This window comes from Falco punctatus (assembly GCF_963210335.1).
Source record: "Falco punctatus genome assembly, chromosome: 7".
In the NCBI taxonomy this organism is placed as follows: Eukaryota; Metazoa; Chordata; class Aves; order Falconiformes; family Falconidae; genus Falco; species Falco punctatus.
The window spans coordinates 44,895,929-44,918,411 of record NC_137587.1 but is presented as its reverse complement, the minus strand read 5'-3'; the positions used below and the strand labels follow the sequence as shown (position 1 = coordinate 44,918,411).

Here is a 22,483-nt window from a genome sequence, read left to right as displayed (position 1 = left end):
AAAGGAACGAGCTGAGTGAGGAATAACTGCTTTTGGCAAAAGGGTAAGCAAGGAAATGCCCTGTATAGGGGACCTGAGTCATTGAGGACAGAGATGCTCAGGAGCAGGTGCTGGGGGAAAAGGCAGGGAGAATATGAGAACCACAGCAGCAAGGAGCATGTGAGGAGCAAAAAAAAGGAGCTCATATGTCTGCTTAAAACTCTGACTTTGAGGCTTTATCCAGCCATTTCTCTACTTCATGCCAGGTTTATGCCCTCTGCCACTCTCGTGGCACTCTCCAGATGCTGCAATTTGCCTCCCTCCTCCCCAACCACGGCAAAGCTGCAGCAGCTCCTGGGTCACAAACCTCCATCTCTCAAATCAGTAAATACCTAGCAAAAGAGAAGTCAAATTCATCCTGCCTTTCTTTTCCTTCCAAACATCCCACTGAAGGAAAAGAGATGACTTCAGATCCATCAGTGTTTCTCTTTCCAGCCTGACAGCACCAGTGTGGTTGCCCCAAGCCTGCCACCTTAGCTAGGTGCCCACTTCGCACCCTCAGGCACGCAGGAGCTGCAAGAGCTCTAGGTTTGGGCATTGCAGAAGTAAAGTCAATGCAGCCAGACCTCCCAAGGACTCCCTTACTCAAACCTCCTGGTGTGGGAGTAAAGATGTGATCTTTCTAACTGTCAGCCCTGCAAAATTAATCAAAGAGATGAAAATCCCCTCTGCCATTCATCACCACTGATAAAGGTCCTGCCACCAGAACTGAGCTCCCAATCTTGCTGCTGATACGCAGGGTGGGAGGTGACCCTGGGCACTCTTGCAGAGCCGCTATGGCTCTGACACACAGGTGCTGCAAAAAGCTTGTACACGTCAGAGAATGTCAAAGGCATGGCTTCACGTTACATATATCTGATAAAATTGCTTGACTTATGCAGAAGGTAGCATCCTTTCAGAGATTAAGGTCAAGATTTTGAAAAACAGTTTGTGATTGCAAGGGGGTCTCTTCCTGGGTGACCAGCTGAGCTACTTTTAAAGGCTCATATTTTCACAAAGAACTGAAGAGTATTTGGTAGCTTCTAGAAAACAGATCTTTTTCCAGGGCAGAGTAAATCTTTGGGTACAAACCCTACTAAGCTCCACCACGCTGAGCAGGCAGGTATAACCCAGCTGGAGACTGGAAGCTGTTGAGCATCACTAATTGCTGGGAAGAAAACTGGATGGTTCATTCATAGTCCAGCACTGATGTGCCTGTAACAGCTTCCAGGCTGGGGCTGGTCTCATCGCACTGGTTCTGACCTCTCAGCTGTCTTGGTCTAGCTGGGGAGTAGCTGAATATCCAGAGCTCAAGACATGCAATATCAGCTGTCACGTTTCCACAAACCCAGCCCAAAATTTGAGTGGTTTGACACTAAGTGTCCAGCATCTGCTTCACACTACCCGCAGTCCTTGCACAATGGGTTAATGTTATTTGCAGACCTCTGTGCTATGCACAAGTAAATCCCAGTGAATTTTTACCAGAGTGATTTATAAGCTGGGTTTAGAAAAACTCTGGACTCAGAAGTCTGTTGTCAGAGTTAATGGAGCAAGAATATGAACTGCAGCATCTTAGGGTTACAGTCACCTCTTGATGGCATCCACCCGACAGTTTCAGATCCAGGTCTCTGCTGTATTCATCCAGGCTGCAGCCACACTTCCAGCTGTGCCATGGAGATGCCTTTCCTTATGGCCTGCAGGGCCAAGATGGAACACCAACTTGCTCTTGAACTTTCCATCAAAAGGCTGAATCGGTTGCAGCAGCCTGAGGTCTGTGTGACTTTCCCCTTTCCTATCATCCTGCAGAAACAGAGCAAACAGAGCTCTTCAGTCTGCAACTGCACGTTGCTACCCAAAATGAAGGACCGGAGGCGACTGCTGCAGAACTGGGCAGGAGCGCAGTGCTGTGCATGGCCGTGCTTTGTTTGCACCCACGGAGAGCAGCACGAGTGCTGCCAGGCCTCCCCCAGTAAGGACCCCGTGTAACACGACCTAATGCCACGCTACTAGATTAAGATGTTCATGTTATACCTGTGTACCTGAGAGTGGCTCAAACTACGTGATACAAACCCACTTAGACAAGATTGTTTCATCAGCTGACCAGTTCCCATAGCTACTAAATGATTTTTTGCCTGTTTAATAAAAGATTCCATAATAAGGAAAAGAAGAAAAATGAAAGAAGAGGTCTCTATACAAAGGAAAGGCTGGGAAGAACTGCAAAATCTGTATTATCACCAAACTTTGCTCTCTGGCCCTGAGAAGCACAGACAAGATATAAGCAGCAGGACAAAATGAAACAGGAGCATCAAAAAGCCACTTGAGTACCAAGAATGAACAACGTGTATAAAGCAAAATCCTGGCTAATAATCAAGTCATTGATATGTCATTTTCTGAATTATCTGGGAGCAAAAAGAATAAGAAATGTGGCAGCTCGCATACTGTGGTCCATGTCGGGAAGCAGGGCAGGGTCTCCAGCATGATACGCTAGCACTCTCCCTTGCGGGTCAAGATCAAGAAGCTGACCATGTCCTGGGCTTTAAAACCCCTTCGGTCCCCAGCCAGCAGCAGTAATAAAATGAGTACATAATGCCACCTTCTGGCTATAGCCGAGGACACAATAAAAACGTTGGCAGAAAGATAGTGTTCTGTCCCTCCTGCACTCGGGTGGGTGATATATATCACTTGCTTGTGGAAGTCAAATTTCTTTTGCTGACTTAATCCCAGAGCCAAAATCAATCAGACATCCTAGCTAACAGGATCAGGAAATGCCATAAATTATGCTGCCTGCAACCTAACAACAGCATTAACAGCATGAAGAAGGTGGAGGCTTTTTTTGATTAATCACTGTTTAAGTTGCCTAAAGGACCTATGAAACCTCCTGCTGGCTGACACAATGAACAACATTTTATATTAACCCATATAAGGAAATGTCTTTAAAAGTGATGGATTATGCAGATGCGAGACGGGGACTGTGTGCTGTGGTTACCTAAGAGCTTCATGCTGCATGGTGCTCCCTGCAGCAGCCCTCCCCACCATCCCCAGCCTACCCCAGCAAGGACACTTGTCACCCCAGCAGCAGCTGAGCACCCTCTGGAAAAGCCACACAACACAATGGGTTGGATTGAGTTGGCTCCAGGCAGAGCTAGAAAGTTTATGCAAACGAAACGACTGGCAAATTTTGGTATTTTCTTCTTCTTTTTGTACACAAACCGGCAAGCTCAATACCTAGGGGAGGGGGGTAGGAAATGGACATTTCATCTACCAGGTTCCTGTGACACCTTGCAGAACCTCATGCCTTTTTCTGTGCCTGGAGATGCTGAGATGTCACCACAGTCTCCCTTAGCCCCAGTCGGATGCTGCTGTGCTGGCAGCACATCCTGCACTGGGGCATACAGTGGCCAGGCTGAACGGAGAGTCATAACAACCCTGCCCCAAGCACAGGAACGTCCCCTTCTGGAGCTGTAGATGCAGATTCCATCTTCAAACCTGTTTTTTTTTTTTTCTCTATTTTGCATGAACATCTGTACAGGAGAAAGAAACCCTGGCTCCTGTTGCAGGGGGGGTGTTGAGGTGCCCATTTTCTTTGGTCAGGATTTTTCAGAGCAGCTAGCACCAGCCTCACTCCCACTGAAGTGAGATGCCTCCCATCCACTGCTCCTACTGTTTGTTCTCCTAAGAAGTCTCAGCACTTAGAAAATACACTTTTATTTTCACTTTCTTGCTTAAAAAGATCTACTTCTTGGGGTTAGGGGTTTTCAGAGCATCCTCCCTTGTGCTGCATTGCACACCATCATTTTAAATCTACATGAAATGGGCAACTAGCCCTTCTCAAGTGGACAAAGCTGCAATTTACACTCCTTTTGCTCTGGTACTATCAAATATAATGTATGCAAAGCAGCTGAGAATAAAGTCCCAGAGTTGAGATAAACTGTTACTGTTGCCAAAACCCCATTGTCAGATGAGATCATGGCTAGACAGATCCTTTAGAGTTCTGCATAATTTTAGGTGCACAATGATCAGCACAGCCAAAGCAGTTTTCTCATTGTTCTTCCGCAATGAGCATTTCTACACAGGCTGAAAATTTCCACTGACATAATCTTTTGATAGTAATTTATCCAAAGTGGCAGAGTGAAAGTATCACCAAAGAGGTAGAAATCACTAGTGGACTTCAACTCTGCAAAATTTTGGAAGGACTTTTTCTAGTTAAACTTCATGATCCTGGGATGAAGGAAGTATCTCAGCCTCCTTCCTAGCCCCCCAGGCTCATGTATACCTCCCCATCCCCACTGAACACCAGGCAGGGCTAGTAGCTTCTTGCACTCTGATTTAATTCACTTTCCATGTAGTCAGAGGCTCCAGAAAGACATATTCCTCTATTTGTCACTTCTCTGGGATGACGTCCTGATGGTTATTTATACCTTGATGCCAGGCTTGCTGCTTAACCCCACTGCCGTGTCCAGGCCAGCTCTGTCTGAAGGGCAATCCTTCACTCAGCCCCTGCTTTCCTCCCGGCCCCTCCAGTCACCCTAACTCCCACACCAAGCTCCCACCTCTCCTGCCATTGGGACCGTCTTCAAATGGTTGTGCTGGTTTTTTGCTTACCAGAGACAGAAGGAGATAATTATCCATCACTCCCATGCTGTCTGGGAGCTTGGTGAAGGCACAGGCTTAGACACACACAAAGCAACCAGACCTTCCTCCTGCAGCTTAAGGCAATGACTCCAGGGACAGCCAGTAGAATCAAGGCAAATCATTAGCACGTCCTGTGAAGAAAACGAAGTAGCAAGAAAATATTTCACTTGAAGTCTGATTGAGAAAATCCCCACAGGAATCTAACTGGCCTGAAATGATGTGCACCTGTTTGAGAACTGACTCATCTTCACTTTGCTGAGCACTGACAAACCCTGGAGGCTGCATCCTCCACAGAGAAACACTTTCTTCCCTTTGAGGCTTGGAATGCCCCAAGCCTGACACAGAGGCAAAGAAAATACGTAAATCAGCGATACAACAATTAACGCCTCACATTACATTGCCAGAGAAGGAGAAATGCCGTTTGGTTAAAAGGCTGACCTTTCCCTTCTGGAGCCGTGATTTCTAAATCACATATTTCACTCTCTGCATATTCACCAGCTTCAAGCGAGCCTGGCCAGACCTCCCGGCCAAGGGTGTGTGGCCCTCAGCCGCTCCCACCACCGGAGCTGCGTTTCAGTGCAGGAACACACCGGCGTGGAGCGGCAGGCTGTGCCGCAGCTCCTCTCCTGCAGCTTCGGAGCCATTCCGGCTTGCGTGCCCCCGGGGGGCTGAGGGTGCCCATGTCAAATGCCCTCCTCACTGGCTCTGCCAATTAAACTAGACAGTCCGATGCTTTTGCCTTTATTAATTGATGCAGCAAGCACGTAATTAAAGGACTCCCCATCGCTTTGCAAGCTTATCCAGCTATCTGACCAGGTGGAGTCCTACCATGCACCTTCCTCCCAGCCTGCTACCTGCTTTTCCAGCTGCCAGTCATCAAACATCCCCCCTCTACCTGGCCACAGGATGACGAATGCCCTCCTGACTGCTCTGCACATCAACCACCCAGGAGGTCAGATACCCCCTCCGCTGCTGCCTCCCGGTTCGTCTGATCTGGCAGATGGATCCCTCGGTGTCTTTGTCTGCTCTTACCTACTTCTCCCTTTCATCATCTGCCAGCTGAATCTCTGGGGTGTCTGACTCACCACAGATGTGGGGATGCTGTGCCTGGCCCCACACATCTCTCCTGGCAGCAGATTAACCCTTCAGTTTAGGTATGGGGGTGGCCTGCACCAATTTCCCCAGCCAAGCTGTGATCTCTTCCTTGCTGAAGCCAACAAATGCCAAAATCACCCGCCCTCACACGACCTCCAGCATGCTGGCAGTGGCTCTCCCATGTTTCTCCATGGGATGGGAATCTTGGGGCAAACAGGACCCATTGCCTGGGAAGGCTGCTGGCTGAGGAGTCCCTGGGGTACTGGCATGGGCATCCATCCATCCTTCCCCTCTCTGGTTGACAGGAGGGCTGGATTTAGATGGAGATATTTCTCATATCATGCCAGAACATTTGGTGTCCTGGAAGGTGACAGCGAGGTGCAGGGGACACTGAAGACAACCACGATGGCAGATGCAGGCTGGTCCAAGCAGCTTCGACCACAAGGACCCCAGGAAGTGTGGAGCAGAGGCTCCCAGGCTGAGCCTGGTGCATTGTGGAGGAGCTTGATGGGCACTGCTGGAAGGAGCCTGGGCCAGACCACCAGCCCTGCCATAAGGCTGTGAAAAAACAACTTGCAGACCTGGCTGGGGCTTTTTTGAGGTCTGTCAGAAGGATCACAACCATCCATCCTGTTGTGACACCTGCAGGAATCCGCTCATCCCCTCTTTTACAGCCAGCAGACAGACGCAGCAGCAAGCAAACAGTTGCTATCGACTTCTTGCTACAGCTGTGTCTCCACCAAATAACAAGCATGCAAAATGTGCACTGAACTCACCAAGTGCTTTTAAACTGCCCCTAGCTGGCAAGAGGAAGCATGGGAGGAAGGAAATATTTTTTGCTGTATTACTGGCTGTCTTTCATTTGCACCGCACAGCTATTTTGAGGAACTATGGAACTGAGGAGCTGTGTAAGTAACCACCGTTGTGTCTCAGCTATGGCAAATGCACATCCTCTGCCCCACACAAGTGTACTCTGGCTAGACATGGGTTTAGAGGAGACTGTGCTATGTGGCCTTTGAAATGTGTGTGTGTTGCACAAAGGAGGATCCATGGAAATCCTTTTTTCCTTGCAAACTCCTCCATACCAGGGGCTATTCCCAACAGCAGACTGGAGCCTACATTGTCTGTATGGGGCAGGGGGGGCAAGAAGGCAATCTCTCTCCAAGGCATTCATAGTAAAAGGTGAGAGATAGCTCTGAAATGCTATGTGATGATATATCCTCAGAGAGAGAGAATCCGTAAAGACGGTTTTACCAGGAACGTCTGAGCCTTTGCACAGGTACCATTAAGAGCTGGATGCTGACAGACATGTATTAGCTCAGCTGTAGGGTGCTGAGCCAAGTCTCTGAAGGATTCAGCCTGAGTCCAGGTCTAATTTCTTCTTGCTGAGAAGTACTTGTGTTGAGTCTTAGCATAGACACATTTAACAGAACAACCAGGCACTCCAACACTTAATGCGAGAGTACATGCACAGAGAAAACAAGTGAGAAGAATTTTGATTAATTGCTGTGTATTCATTTGCCATTGCAGTGGATGGAATATTTGCTTCAAGCTTTTCAGAAAGACAACATGAAAATGTTTTACAGAGCTGACTGGCTTCATAGCCAAGCCCATTTGCTGTTGGTTAAGTCCTAGCCTCGTGTTAGTGAATGAACAGGACAAGGAAACGCATCTTTTCACTTCCTAAGGCAGCAAAGCTCGTTGATCTAGCATAAAAAGAGGTGAACTATAACGTTAGCTAGTTTAGATAGACTCAGAGAACGTAGAATCCCCCTTTAAAAGGCTGGCTGTTGCACAAATCTTCATTTTCTGCTTTTTTTCAAGGAACATTCTCATAATTTATACGCAAACAACCTAATCAGAGACAGTGTCAACTCTGCAGAAGGAAATGCGGAAACCCAGAGCTGAGTGCAGGCAGGTACTCTGAAAGCAAACACTTTCATCTTGTCAGGAGTGGTTTGTTTGTGTCTTATCCAGAACTGCGAGGAACCATAACCACAAATACTTCACACGGTACTTTGAATTTAATAGCTCACATGGGCTACTGTCTGAATTACTGCCTTTTATTTTATGACTGAATTAATATTATATACACAGGAGCACATTTAAAATACCCAACAGAGTAAAAGAAATGATTGCTGTGTTGAAAAATATAAATTTTTATGCACAGAAGTTATTAGTAAAGCCACATTCCCCAGTCCATTAATGTGCACACATTTAAATTTTCCTTTTTTTTTTCTCCTTTTGACCTTTCTTTTCAGATACTACAGCATGTTATCTTAAAGCTTTAATAAAACAGTAATTCACTCATGCTTTTTATGGCCTACTAATTTGTCTGTTGTGCCATATATTGGGTTTCATAACTTTTATATGCAAATCAATAAAAACTCCTTTGATATTTCATCTAAATCATTGAATAATTAACACATCCCAGCCCCCATCAGCTAAACTGCGACACAGAGAGTTAGCACTCACAAAACTTCAAGTAAAAGAGAGTAAAACATAAGACGTGGAGAAAACCATCTTATTTGTAAAAATATAATTAGAAAAATTGTGCTTATGAAAAGGAACAGGAGAGGAGAAAAATCTCATGCCTGATAAAGAATAGCCCTGGATACGTATAGTAGTTGCAAATGGGAAAAAGGGGAAATGAAAGCAGACAAATATATTGGAATAAACCTCTTTGAATGTTATCTGAGGTCTAAGGAATGGAAAATGCAGTACAATGCTCAAGGTTCGGGATTTCTCGGCTCCATCCATCGCCCCAGGGTTGTACCTGGGCTGTACCAGGGCTGTGCAGTGCAGCCCAAGGGTTCAGCAGTGGCATGCACCAGGCTCGAGGTGTGCTGCTCTTTCCTGGCTTTAACCCTTTTCCCCATATCAGCAAAATTGTGGGACTGTTCCTGACCCCTCCAAGCATCAAAGTGCTCCTGGCTTCCTTTTTAGGCTGGTTTCTCACAGAAACAAGAAGGTTGCAATCCTACCGCTGCCTACAGGTCTTCTCCTGGTAGCCTCTAAATCCAGGGGCCAAGTCTACATTTCAGAGAGTGGTAAGATCTCAAAAATATACCAGTTCCTGCAAGTGTCATGAAAAATAAGAGATCAAGCAAAGCCAGGAGAGACAATATGTCCTAAATGCAAAGGCTCAAGTCTGAGCCCATGGAGAAGTCAGAAGTGAGAGAGAGCCTCTGGTTTAGGCATGACTTGGTGCTGGGCTCATATTAGGTATCAAGCACATCAGCTGCCAGCCTTGTTCCACAGGTCTGTATTAAAAAAACACCTCTCCTGGTTAGTAACATCCCACCGGTTCTGAAGATAACCCTGGGAATGTGAAGCCTGTGCGAAGGAGCCCTTAGGGCATGCCAGAGTCTGCACACAGCCTGAACCCCAGACATCAGGGGGCAGCTCTCTGGGATCCTCTTTGCTCAGATGTTGCCCTGCCTGCATGGCTACACAACTAAAAACCAGCTCAGCAGTTATATGGTGTATATTTTATTAAAAAGAGAGAAGATCTGATGGATGTTAAGCCTCAGCCACTTGGGAATCTTTATATCCGTGAGGGACTCTTTCGTGCTTGCTGATCAAAGCAGTTAAAAGGTGTTCCAGTCCTCTGCTCCCTGGATTGCCTGCGCCAGCCAGAGCCAGGAAAGGAGACAGCAAAAGTTGCTGGTGCTGTGGGTCATTGCTCTGAGTCTTGCTGGGAGTCACACAGTAAGGAGAAATCCTCAGTCTCACTGCCTGAAGGATGGAGGGCTTGGTCTGTGAACACCAGCTCACAGCTGGCCTGGCTGCACAGGCTCACTTTGGGCATTAGCATTTCATTGCACTAGACTACATTCACTGTATTGCGTATTTAAAGGTTCTTGCGACTCAGTCTGGTGTTGGGCTGTGCCAGTCCAAAGCTGCCTAAGAAGTCGAAAAACCAACTCAAGATCACTACACAGTCATTAAAACACAGAAATCTTTTGAACTGTGCACACCGGCATTGGTATTGTCTCCTGACTTTTACCTGCTGTACATGCAGAAGGAAGAATTAACTGAAAAGAAATTAAGGACAGACTTTGTCTTTGCCTTCCGTTAAATAATGAGTATTTGTTTAATTAAGATCTGTGATATCACATTAACAGGAGAGCATCATACTGAAACAAATATTTGGATCAGTGAATGATGCATATAACACCATAGCATTTTCTATTTGTTTATATCAACCACTGACAGAGTAAGCCATTCTCCAAAGGAACAATGGCTTACTCAGAGGATGCCAATTTAATTCTCTGTCCACACAGAGTTTTGCCCATGATATCAGGAGGAACAGAGGCAGAGCAAGCCGCATGTTGGCTTCGTCACCTAACAGTGAGGCCAAGGACAGGCAAAAAAATATCTGATCTAAAAGGGCAGGTCCACACGTTACTGAATGCTTATATTGCCTATGGAGTGCTAGGACACAGGGCTAATCGTTAAGCAGATGCATTCAAGGTTGAGGGTTCACTGTAAAAGCTGCCTGGTTTTATACAGGCATTAGAAAAGTGCTTTTCACCACTATCTTGGAATAATTTTATGTTAATCCTTTAAATGTCAACTATTGAGATGTTTCTATGCTGCACTTCTAACTTCCAAGTTATTTCTTTTAAATTGTCGCATACACCATTTAACAGGGTCTGTGCTAAAAGTCCCATCTTTTTTAATATTGATTTTCTTTTGCATCTTTGCAGCACAGAATTAGCCAGGGCTTCCACTCAGAGTCTTGTCACTGGTTTGTCTTTATTACTTCTGGTACATTTTCAATGTTTTACGTTTAAATTTGTGCACTTCGTTTTATTGTGCTTGCAACCATCTTAATTTATTTTCTGTGTCTGTTTCTTCCTTCTAGTTAAAACGAATACACTCAAAGGCCATCCACCGTTACTGAACCGAAGAGCACACATCATGCAGGGGAGTTCATTGGGGAGATATCTGAGGCTACCACATAGAAGTCTGAGTCATGTAGTTGCCCTTTCAGACCTTACAGACTACTAATCCCTGAATTTGGGGTGAAGCCTGGCTGGTTTTAATCAACTCGTCTTTGTATGCTCCATCAATCTCAAAATGGGTAAGAAAATGGCTTATTAAATTCTTTAACCAGTAGCATCCCTGTAATTAAATGAGGCCCAACAAAAAATGTACTGCAATAAACATTTTATCTGCTTCCCATCCCTACTAAAGCCCTGAGCTTTAAAAAGCTTACCCAGGTGTGTCACACTGAGCACTGGGCCTCCCCTCAGTGGTATCCAGGATTGTAGTTACAACGACCATGGGATCAGGGGATCACAGTGGGACCATACCAGCAGGCAGACCCTGACTCCCCACAAGGGTGAAATGGCCTGATGTGCTTTGCTCAGGGTTTGTCTCACCAGCTTAAGTCCATAATTACTGGCTTAGAAAGCTGCAAAGCACAAATCCAAACACAAACCACAGCATAACTGGACCTCCCTGCCTGCCCCAGCGCAGGGATGCACCACAGGAGGTACCACTGACTTTGCAAGAGATTACACAGAATGCCAGAGCTCTCTTTTTTGCCTTGAATCTTTTATTTTCCCCTTGAAAAACTCATAGATCCCTATAAACCACATTCTACCCAAAAGCACAATCAGTTCTTAGAGCTTCTTAGGTCTGTTTACCCCTTAGGTGCCCACACCACTTGGCAATTCCACCCGAGCTCGAGTGCTGCTGAAGCCACAGCTCAGCAAAACTGGGTCATTCCCAGCTGTACCACTGGCCGTGTCCTGCAGCACCAGTTCCCTGATGGTGAGAGCTGCTTCGCCTGCTTCACTCTCCCCAGCAAAAGGGAGCTGCAGCCCAGCGACCCTGAATATCGGGAAGGCTCCAGCGAGAGCCGCTTGGGAACCGGGAGACCAGCAGCCAGCCTGGACCACAGGGGTCCATGCATGGTTTCACCGAGGCGTTGAGGAACCTCGCAAGCACCCCAGAGCCGTCAGGCGGCACGTAGAGGGAACGGCAGCAGCCGGAGCAGGCAGCGCAGAGGTGCGGGACGCCGCAGGGAAGGCTCAGAGCCGAGCCACAGCTCTGCGGGGAACAGCAGCTCCTCGCCCCGCTCCCTCTGCAGAAGAGGAAAGCTCGTCTCTGCAAACCTCCCTCCCAGGTGGGCTTAGCAACTGTCCCTGTTTCAGCTGGGATGGAGTTAATTTTCTTCTCGTTACCTGGTGCAGCGCTGTGGTTTGGATGTGGTGCCAGAGCAATGCTGACAGCACACGGCGGGTGTGGGGGGGTGTGGGTGTGGGTGTGTGTCAGTTGTGTCGGGGTGATGTTTGTACTAAGCCAAGGGATTTTCATTTCTCAGGACCTGCCGGTGAGAGGGCTGGGGGGACAGGGAGAATTGGGAGGGGACACAGCTGGGACAGGTAACCTGAACTAGCCAAAGGGGTATTCCATACTATATGGCGTCATGCTGGGTATATAAACTGGGGGAAGAAGAAGGAAGGGGGTGGGGGCATTCAGCATTACGGCATTTGTCTTCCCAAATAACCATAGGCATGATGGAGCCCGGCTTTCCTGGAGATGGCTGCCTGCCCGTGGGAAGTGGTGAATGAATTCTTTGGTTTGTTTCATTGCATGTGTGGCTTTTGCTTTACCTATTAAACCGTCTTTATCACAACCCACAAGTTTTCTCGCTTTTACGCTTCTGATTCTCCCCCAGTCCCACCGCGGGGGAGTGAGTGAGCGGCTGCGTGGGGCTTGGTGGCCAGCTGGGGTTAAACCGTGACAGCAACGCACACCAAAAAGCCATACCCAGGGACATTATGGACTTACAGACCCAGGAGGCTAATAGAAAATGACTCATGGTCAAAAAATGCAATTACAGGTGAGCCTTCAGGCTGCCAAAAGGCAGGTAAAAGCGAAACCAGCACCACAGGGCAGATAATCAGCTGGACTAAATGAGGACAGCTAGTGCAGCCAGCAGAGCTGTGCTGGCTAACTGAGAAGCCATCCTCCTCCTCTTTGTATTGGAAATCCGTCAAAAACATAGCAGGGATGCACAACTGGGAGTACAGCGATGCCCTGGTTTTGCTGAGGGCTCTTTTTAAATTTGTTATCATCTCCTCATGGGAGGAAAAAAAAATAAATTAATTCATCCTCTCTTTGAGCAATTGCAGTCAAAGCAAAAAGCAAGATTAACCCAGGTTGTCTCGTGCTCTAAAATTGTATTCTTGTCACTGCTTGACCAAGTCCCAAACAAACGCGATTCTCCAAACAATGACTGCTTTAATACATACATTTACCAAATGCAAGGGTTTTGCTTTGCTATTAAAGTTTAATTAGTAATTAATATTTATGCAGCCATTGGCTGGAATTCTGCAAGTCACATAAATAAATATTAACTTTGGATGATTTAAAAAAAAATATCCTTGCATCCTAAATTTATTTGTGTGACTCTCTATTACTTATTCATTAATTCATGTATAATTCCACCTCCTCTTCATTCCAGATGGAGTGGGAGGGAAGGGGGGAACTCCCTTGGGACTGATGTGCATGGTTTTAATTCTCAATTTAGTCTCTATCACTACAAATTAAACGTTTAAAAATTCTAAACAGAGTGTTTAGTGATGCTGACATGTTCAAATCCATCAGTCTGCAAGAACTGGCATTTCTTTAGGTATGTAATGGTACAAGTTGAGAGCAATACACAGCACCTCAGGAGAAAGGCCACATTTTATATTGTGCTTTTGGCCAGTGAAGGAGTCCCTGCATCTGAATTCCCACCAAGGTCAGCGGGTCCTTTGGCTGCTCCAACATATGGGTGAGAGGAACAATCAAGGACTGAGGTTGCAGCAAGCTTCTGAATTTTGAGCCCTGAAAATGTCAAAGAAGCACTTTTAGGGGGGCTTATTTTGCTATTAATTTTTGGCATGCCATCAAAAATTTCCAGGGCTTCTCATCCCAGAAACGTCTGATTGGGAAATTCAGGCTGGCAGGAGCACACCATCACCTTGGCCATGCAGGTGGCCCAGTTGCACACACCACCCTGAGCACTACACGTGTGCCTGCAGCCCAGCTTTGGCCCCCACACACAGGGGAGGAGTGCTGCTAGCTGAGGGACCCTGGGAACCACCTCTCCATCATCCTGCCATCTCCAACCAGATGCATTTTGGCAAACTCTTGGTATGCTTTGCCTGGATACCTGCAGCCAGGATGGCTGAGGGGTGGTGCGGGCACATGTCCCATGAATTCTGGAGAGACAGAGAGGAGCACCAGCTAAAAAGCACCATTATAGACCAGCTCCAGTCTCCCTGGCTCAGTATTTAAAAGCAGGGGGTCGGGGCTGGTTTCTTCCCGCACCGTGCCTGGGCCACTACCAAAGCCCAAGTCACACGTGATTCATCTCCCCTGGGGCTCCCATAACGCTCTGATGTGTGATAGCCCTCAGGAACCCCAATTCCAACAGGGTAAATATCATCTGAAAGGGAACAACAAATGGTACGGGGTTAATTACTGCAGGGACTAACAATTAAAGAACAGTCCTTGGGAACAAACAGTGGTGCAAGTGATGTACAAGTGCCCCAGTGACACTGCTGGGCTCATCTCACAGCTCCAGAACCGTGTGAGGGGCAGAGGAGAAGAGGAACAGCGCTATGGCACATACAACTGGATGGTGGGGCTGTCTGTTTAACAGCGATGCAGCGCAAAAAGACTTGGACAAGAGGTCTGGGACCAGATGTCTGAGAGACCATGAGTCAGTCTGCACGTGTGCGTGCGTTGCCTCCTTCCTGGCTGGGTTTGGGGTCGAAGGACTGCTGCAGCCTGGCTCTGCGGGGCTGGGATAGGAGGAATCCTTAGGGTCTGGGATACACCAAAGTCAGGCAGGAAGGAGAAACCGTCTGGGTACCGACAACCAGCAGAGTTGGCTTCCCTTAGCATGGGTATCTGGCTGTGGGCCATGACCATTGAGGCAGCCCTTTGCAGCCAGAGAAGGGGAGTGAACACAGCTCAGCACTTTTAAGATCACAAGAAGCAAAGAAGCTACAGACATGTTAAATTTCTCCAGCTGTCCCACTCCAAGGGCTGTCCCCTTTAGACATCTTTCTGCTGTTCTTTCTGAGCTAAATGCAGTGACTTCTAAGGAGTCACCTCCTGCTCTCCAAAGAGCTACCGTAGGAACATAGGCTTGTGTGACCTGAAGACCCCAATAACCGGGGGCTATGAATTGTTGAGAAACAGAGATCCTTCCAGTTTAAACTACACTGTGTAAGCTGCCTAATAATCAAACAGCACCACAGGGTAGGACGTTAGACAGAAGATATGAGGGGCATTAAGAGATGGTGTTAGCAGGGTTTTAGGGTGGATTTTGCACATCTTCCGAAGTGGACATTAAAACCCACAGTCAGGCATTTAAAAGTCCTGCAGAGATCAAAATCTTCCAGGAGCTAAAATGACACCTTACCTGTATGTCTGCTCCTAGGGGAATGGAAATAAATTGAGGTGCTGGCTTATACCCACAGCAAACCCCAAGGCACTGAAAGCCCCCACTTCTTTCTTTATCTAGAAGGAGAGGAATCCCTAAAAATAGCAGCAAACTGTCCACATTTTCTTGTGATCACTTGCCTTTTGTCTCTGTAGTCTCCTGGCTTGGGAGACTCACCAGAGTAGTGCTAGTGTTACAGCATGCGAGGGGCACAGAGCTGCTCATTTGAATCACGAGCCTGCTGCCTGGCACAGCCAGCTCCCCGCGCTGTGCTGCTGCATTCAGGAGCTGTGTGGATCCAGATACACTTCTATTTTCTGATTTTTCCATCCCATTTTGCCAAGGCAGTGATGGCTGGAAAGACTTGTTAGTAGCACAATTTCTGCCTTGCACTACCTGAATTCTGCTGATAAGATTAAGCTATACTCCAAGACCTTATCGGTTTATATTTCACAGCTACCAGGCAGCTCCTAGAAAGCAGCATTGATGCTATACGGATTCCCTCTATCACAACTGGGTTGCCAATAAAAATGTAAAAGTCCCTTAAAACAAGGCAATTTGAGGAGATGGCAAAGCAATTCCATCTAGGTCTACGAAAGAGTTTATATATTGTGAAGTAGGAGATAGCAAAGCTGTAAGGTTATTGAGCCATTTAAAGTAATATCCCCAATTACTGCAGAGAGCCCAATTCATCTGGGATCTCATGTGGGCCGACAAGGGTTCTAGCTTCACTTCACTCACACGAGCAGCATGCTCCAAAGACAAGGGATGTGAATGCATCAGCCTGCAGCAGCTGGAGTTTTGGAGGGGCTGCAAAACTCTTTCTAGGGAATAGGAGAGTATGCAGAGAACCCCAAAGCACCTCTTCCTTTCTGGAGCCCAAAGCCAGCCCAAGGAGGCTGTGCTTTCTCAGTTTCACTGGCTGTCCTGCGATCCTTAATCAGCAGCTACTGGTTTCCTGCTCCTACCTCTTTCTTTTTTCTTTTTTTTCTTTTTACTTTTTTTTCCCCTCTTTTATTTTTTTTTTTCTTTCTTTTTTCAGGTCCTGGAAACAGCAGGCTGGAAATCTGTTGTGCCTCAGAATTTGGCTCCCACTGGGCTGGGAATTTCAATACTGTATATAACATTGTAAACACTGTATTACCTTACCTGATAAAACTTCCAGGTAGACGATGCTTGGCACTAAGAGACAACTTGAGGGCAGATCATGTCTGAAAAATTAGGGACACCTTCATACACCTCCCCACTTCATCCAGCTGATGGTTTGTGCATCAAGTTTGACGCAGCAGATTATTTCTCTGGCTCATCACCAGTGCATGATGGAGACAGAAATGACTATTGGGACAACACCTGGTGCCCTACCAAGTGAGTACTTTATGCCTGTGTTTAGTGCTGGGGACCACCCCAGCTCAGTGTGGCCAGTGGAGCCAGGGAACCGAGCAGGTAGGTACCCTGTCCGTGCAGAGCCAGCACCTCGAAGAGGGCTCACACAATCTGAGACGAGGCCTAGAACTGTGCTGCTCTGTTGGAAGAGCCGGCCACGCCAGGGAGGAGTGAGGACCACCCTGCCTGACTGCTGAAAGCCCCAGCGGGACCCTAAGCCTGCCCTGCCCCACGCCCTGGGCAATCCCAGCCGCTCGGTGCCTCAGTTTCCCCAAAGGCCAGCCGGGGACCCCAGCGCTACCGCTGTGTCCAGCTGCCCGAGTCAGGGCTGGAGCGGGAGGTGCTGGCGGCCGCCCCGGGTGGCATCAGCCCCGCAGGGCTGGCAGGGCAGGGCAGCGCGGGCGGCGCAGGGCGGGCAGCGCAGCGCAGGGCGGGCAGGGCAGCGCAGAGCTGGAAGAGCAGTGCTGACAGCACAGGACGCGCAGCGCAGGCCAGGGCGGGTAGGACAGGGCGCGCAGCGCAGCGCAGGGTGCGCAGCCCAGCGCAGAGCGGGCAGCCCCGGCCCCGCCGTCGGGCTTGCAGCGCCCTCTGCTGTCCCAAGGTGGCTACTACAGCCAGTGCCGTCCTGCGGGGGGGCGGGGGACCGTTCCGCACACGCAGCCTCAGGCGACAGAGGGGACGGGGACAGCCGCATTCCCACCGGGAGGGGCTTTCCAAGCGCCTTTCCAAGGGCTGGGAATTAAGAGGAATAAAAAAACACCACCACACGTTAGATTAATTTCCCAGAAAGTACTCGGGAGGGTGAGGAGGAGAGAAATAAAGGTCGGTGCCTGGTCCGGCACACAGAGCTGCGGTGTCATGTGTCCCCCACACACCCGCTTTGCTGGGGGCTGCGTGACACGCTGCCGCCCACCCACAGCGCCGTGCCAGCGTGGTCTCAGCCCCGAGCAAAGCTCCTCTGCAAGGGCACGTACACAGGCTCGTCTAGCACCGCCAGCACCCCCCACCTCTGACCCCCCAGGGCTGGACCTCGGTGCCCTGGCACAAGGGGACACTGGCTTGGAATGGGTTTTCTTTCTGAGAAGCAGCAGCTGCCAGCTCCAGCTTGAGACATCCCGGGCACCCCTCGGGAGCATACACCCCCTCTCTTTGCTGTTGGGGTATAAGCCAGACACACTTGCTCACCGATTAAAGGCAAATCCAGCTTGTTTCCATTTTTTCTACAAAGAAAAGTAGAATGCAAACGGATCAGTTTAATATCCCCACCTTAGAAAAGGACATCCTCACCTGCAAACAGCAGAGACAAAATTCTGCTGCATACGCAAAACTTGCAGACTTGTTAGAGACTTTACTTCAGAGTGGCAGCTCTGGGCAAGGTCATTTGGTGAAATGTGAATAAAACTTCTCTTATCACTTAGAAAGCACAGGGACATCTCTCAAGAACCACTTCACAAAGCGTTTCCCTGCAGGGTGTGTGGTTCCTCTGGAATGACGTGGCAGCCACTTGTGGGGCAAAGCCTGCAGGGCCATATGACTTCTGTATGGTAGTAATTGCAAAGACTTTGGAAATGGAATCAAATAATAATAAAAAAAACCTATTTAAGACACTTTTTTGATCCCCCCTGAGTCTGAGAGTGCCCTTCTGCTTTTACTGTGTCCATGCCCTCAGCATTGCTGGAGGCAAGGGATGTGCTGTTATCTCCGTGCGTACCACAGGGAACGGGGAGACAGAAGATGTGAGCACAAGCTTTTCAGCAGCGACTGGCAATTCTGAGCCTCGTGTTTGGGATATGCTACTTGAGAGACCCCTACTTACAGAGGTGAGGGTGGCAGCTTTGGCTTGAATCCAGTTTAGTTGCCCTAAGCTAAACAATCAAACATGAAGGTGCTTCAAAAAAGCATAAAAAATCACCAGTCACTGTTGAAATGTCAACCCAAATGACTTACCCCAGGTTATACAGGGGAAACAGGGATGGGGCCAAGCAAATTGAACTGCCTCCTGAATTGCTGAGTAGGATCCAGAAAGCCCAAGTCTCCACCCATTGGGACACTGGACATCCTCACAGAACATGTGTCTGTGGCACCCAGCACCCAGAGCTCAACTCTTGTGTTCCGCACCCGTGCGGCTTCCTAACAAAGCACGTCAGCGTGAAGGGTGCTGGGGTTAGTTAATCATCAGGGTGGCAACACGCAAAACTGCGTGTTAGAACCAGGGCTCCACTGAGAGCAGAGGTAGATCCCATGAACTTGAAAGCTCCCATCTTCTTCTCTTAAGCACCCTTCACAAACGTTAGCATCCAGGCTTCAACAACATGCTGCCCATCACTAACTGACACCTGTTATTATAATATCTTTGCTGTGTCATCCAGAGTTGACCTTGGGAAAGAGATCTAATATATATTCATAACTCCATTTAATTTCATCATTAGCTCTTCTGTATACCTAATCTATCACCATAACTATGTCAAAGTGGGAAGCCTGCAATTTCCTTGCCAATATAATGTTGATGTAGTAAGAAGACATCAGCAGAGCGGTTACCAATCTGCTGTTCTGCCTTCCTGACTCCCCCACCTGGGGACAGCTGCAGAGGAGACAGGTTTTCTCTCTCAGCTATGCCAGTCTGTTAAACTGAATGAAGTCATTGGGCCACCAACTACTCTGTCTGTACCTTGAATAAGGTTGGGCTTGAAGGGGAATACTTCACAAAACTATCTTTTTTTTTAAAATTATCAGAAAGGTGTTGAGAGAGCATTAGCATCATAAATCACATGTCAGCAAGGAACTGACATATAAACCCCCAGATGATTCCAAGAGCATCTGGATCAGCAGTTGGCATAGGGTTAGCCCTGCTGAAGGAAACCTGTTGATATAAGAATAAGGCTTATCTTTTGTACAGCTGCCCGCCCGCTGATTTTAAGATACACCACGAAGTCACAAAATCCCCGTGTAATGGACAGAGAAATCCTGGTCTGCAGAGCATAGTGACAAAACTAAGGTGGTAGCAGAGTGGAGTCCAGGTCCCATCGCACTGTTCTGCTCACAGCATAATACCACCTCCCATCACCTCCAAGAGTGACCAGCGGTATTTGGGTCTAGCTCAGCCGTAGTTCTGATCTGTATATCTCAGGAGCACTGGAACCCCCATCGTGCTCACAGGCACCTTCCAGCACTTCAACGCCTGATCCCGACAGCACCCTGGTGCTCTGAAGAGCTTTATGACCCCAGCCAGCCAGCCCTGCTCTCTCCCGAGGTCAATTGACCAAAAGCCTTGCTTGTAGTCACATCTAGGAGAAGGGGGAGCAGCTGCCAGCTGTGCATGGCTACGTGCAGAGGGACATGCTGCAGCTCCTCTGCTGCACACACACAACCAGCACCTGCACAAAAGCGCCATGAAAACATGCTCCTGGGACCTCCTGGGTAAGGCAGGGGCACAAGCCACCGCCAGGACAAATTCAGTCCCTTGTTTCAGAGAGATGTAGAGTCTGTGGGCTCACTGCAAAGGGGAAAGAGCCTGTCCTTGACAGGCAGCAGAGACAATACAGATGCCAGGGCGGTGTGCAGAAATGCTCAGAGAAACTCCGTGTGCCCAAGAGCTGGAGATGTGCACAGACATAATTAGGAAGAGCCTCTCCCAAGGCAGCCTTCACGAAGCAGACGCAGAGCTGCTTCACTAAACAGGTCCAGAAAAGCCCAGAAACACATGGAAAAACAGCAACCAGAAGCTGTTTACAAGGAAATGCAGAGGAGGACAAAGGACAAAGCAGAGGAGGAAAATCTGGTGCAAAAATAATGCACTGCAAGTGCTTTATTTCTGAACGGTGAAGGGCAGGGTATACCAGCACACGCCACACAAGTTCATCAACATTAATTAATGCAAGAGAAATCATTATGTCAAAGCTTCAGGAAAGAGGAGGGGAAAAGTATTACTGATTTGAACTAACAGGGATTAAGAAGAAAACAGAAGGTAAACCAGCAAATGGACCGATGCTAAGCAGGTTGGGTTCCCAGGCATTTCTCAGCATCACACAGAAAAGAAGCCAAACCTGCCATTAAACAAAGCAAAATTAAAGCTTGGCAGGATCCAAATACACCTGAGGAGATTCTAAATTACACACAAGATGTTCAGACACTCAAGTACCTTCTTTGGCAGCACGTGAGACAACAGGATATATCACCATGGGTGAGAGGGGCTGTACAGCTGCCACATGGCATCAAGCAGAAGCTGAATGACCAAGTCCCAGGTTTGGGACACGACAAGCCTGAGAAGGGAGGAAGAAGCAACAGGACTGCCATTGGTATTGGATGCAGCAGCTTCAATAAAATTGTGTAATTTTGTAATCCAAGTGAGGCCAAACCTGGCATGAAATATTCATATGGTAAAAACATGAGCAGAATAAAAGCATGCAGCTGAAGCAGACTACATCCCCAGTCTCCTCACACCCAGGCTGCTAAAAGATTTTGCTAGAAGACTCCAGTCTTCAAACACATGAGAAATCGGCAGGTACCTCCCTGACCACACCGCATGTTAAGAGAAAATATAATGAACACAACACAACTGGCAAAAGGCAGCTTAAGGCAGAGTCTCCAGCCACGGCACAGTTAGCAAGGCAGCAAACAAGCAGTGCATTTGAACAGATCCAAGCAAGCTAAACAGTGCACTGAACACACCTCCATCCAAGTGCCTACCACCAAAGAAACGTTACCTGACTTGGCAAAAGGAAAAAAAGATATTCCCAGTGTTGGATGCCAATGCTGGAGATTGGCACGAGCTTCCAGGCAAGGAAAGCAGACTTGTTTTGAGCACCAGGATCAAAGTACAGATGGCTGAGACTGTCATTTGGGATCAAAAGCAGAGATGCCACCAGCAAGACACACTAACAAGACTCTCAGGGATCCATGTCACTACTGATGACATTTAGGGGTAGAGATGAGCAGACAGCTTGCTGGAAGCTGTGGCAGTTAAAGGGTACAGCTGGCTTCGCCAGCCAAAACAATAGGGAAGCGATTGGACCCGTCCAATAATACCAAGCTGAAACTGTACATTGCTGCACTATTCGCTTGGCGATCTTCTGAGGGCAGCCTGGAAGAAGTTCAAGCCAGGGCAAGACTACCCAAGGAGAAATCAGCTGCTAAAGGTCATGAAGGAACCGTTGCTGCGTGCCCCAGAAACATCCTCAGCACTTGCTAGTCAAGGGGGCACGTGGAGCAGTGACTTGGTCAGATCAGCCTGGCGAGGTATCCCTGCTGGAGCCAAGCCTGACTGATCCCACAAGCGTGCCTTTGCCATACTCCCCAGCTCACCAGAAATACTGCATCAAGCGGCTCTTCTGGCAGTACCCAGCCCTCTCATCCCCGTAACAGCCAGCTGGCAGCCCTGGCAGAAGCAGCCTGGTCGCATCACTAGCCTTTCTTGCAGCGCTATGGACTGGCCTTGCCACCAGCAGGTAGTCCCCAAGAAAAAGGCTCACCCCTCCGCTCAGCTGACCCTCTGCCAGGGCTAGCCAGCGGTGCTCAGGACCAGGGATGCTCAGGACCTTATCAGCACCCTAGTGAGTTTTAATCAGCGGAGAAGCAGCCCCAGCAGCATGGTACTAGAGATTTCTATGCACTGCCTGGGCAAGGGGACACCCTCTCATAAAGGCTGGGTGCTGGGCCAGTCACCTGAAGAGGTGGTTTTGCCAGCAGTGGGTGAGGCAGTTGAAGATTAAACCCTGCTCAGGGCCACTCTCCATGGATCAGCGGCAATTTTCCCATGCACATCCCCTGCAGGCAGAAACACACCATTGAATATGGAAAGCAAAGTCCTCCACACGGGGCTTTGCTGGTCCCATGTCCAACGGCTTCCCAAAGTCACCCGCTGCTGTTTTTCCAAGCCTACAAGTGGAAAAAATGTTACAT

At 48.3% G+C, this 22,483-nt stretch overlaps 1 protein-coding gene across 7 annotated transcripts in view; it reads right to left on the bottom strand.

The window, feature by feature from the left end:
- The window catches only part of TMEM179 (transmembrane protein 179), a 95,012-nt gene that overhangs the window by 47,645 nt on the left and 24,884 nt on the right, over window positions 1-22,483 (bottom strand). For 3 of the 7 annotated variants that reach the window (XM_080394269.1, XM_080394271.1, XM_080394272.1), the window contains one exon: window positions 1-4,781. This exon is cut by the window's left edge and continues 31,499 nt beyond it. The gene's annotated coding sequence lies outside the window, so the exon portion shown is untranslated. The other 4 variants (XM_080394267.1, XM_080394268.1, XM_080394273.1 and 1 more) reach the window with 2 other exon arrangements.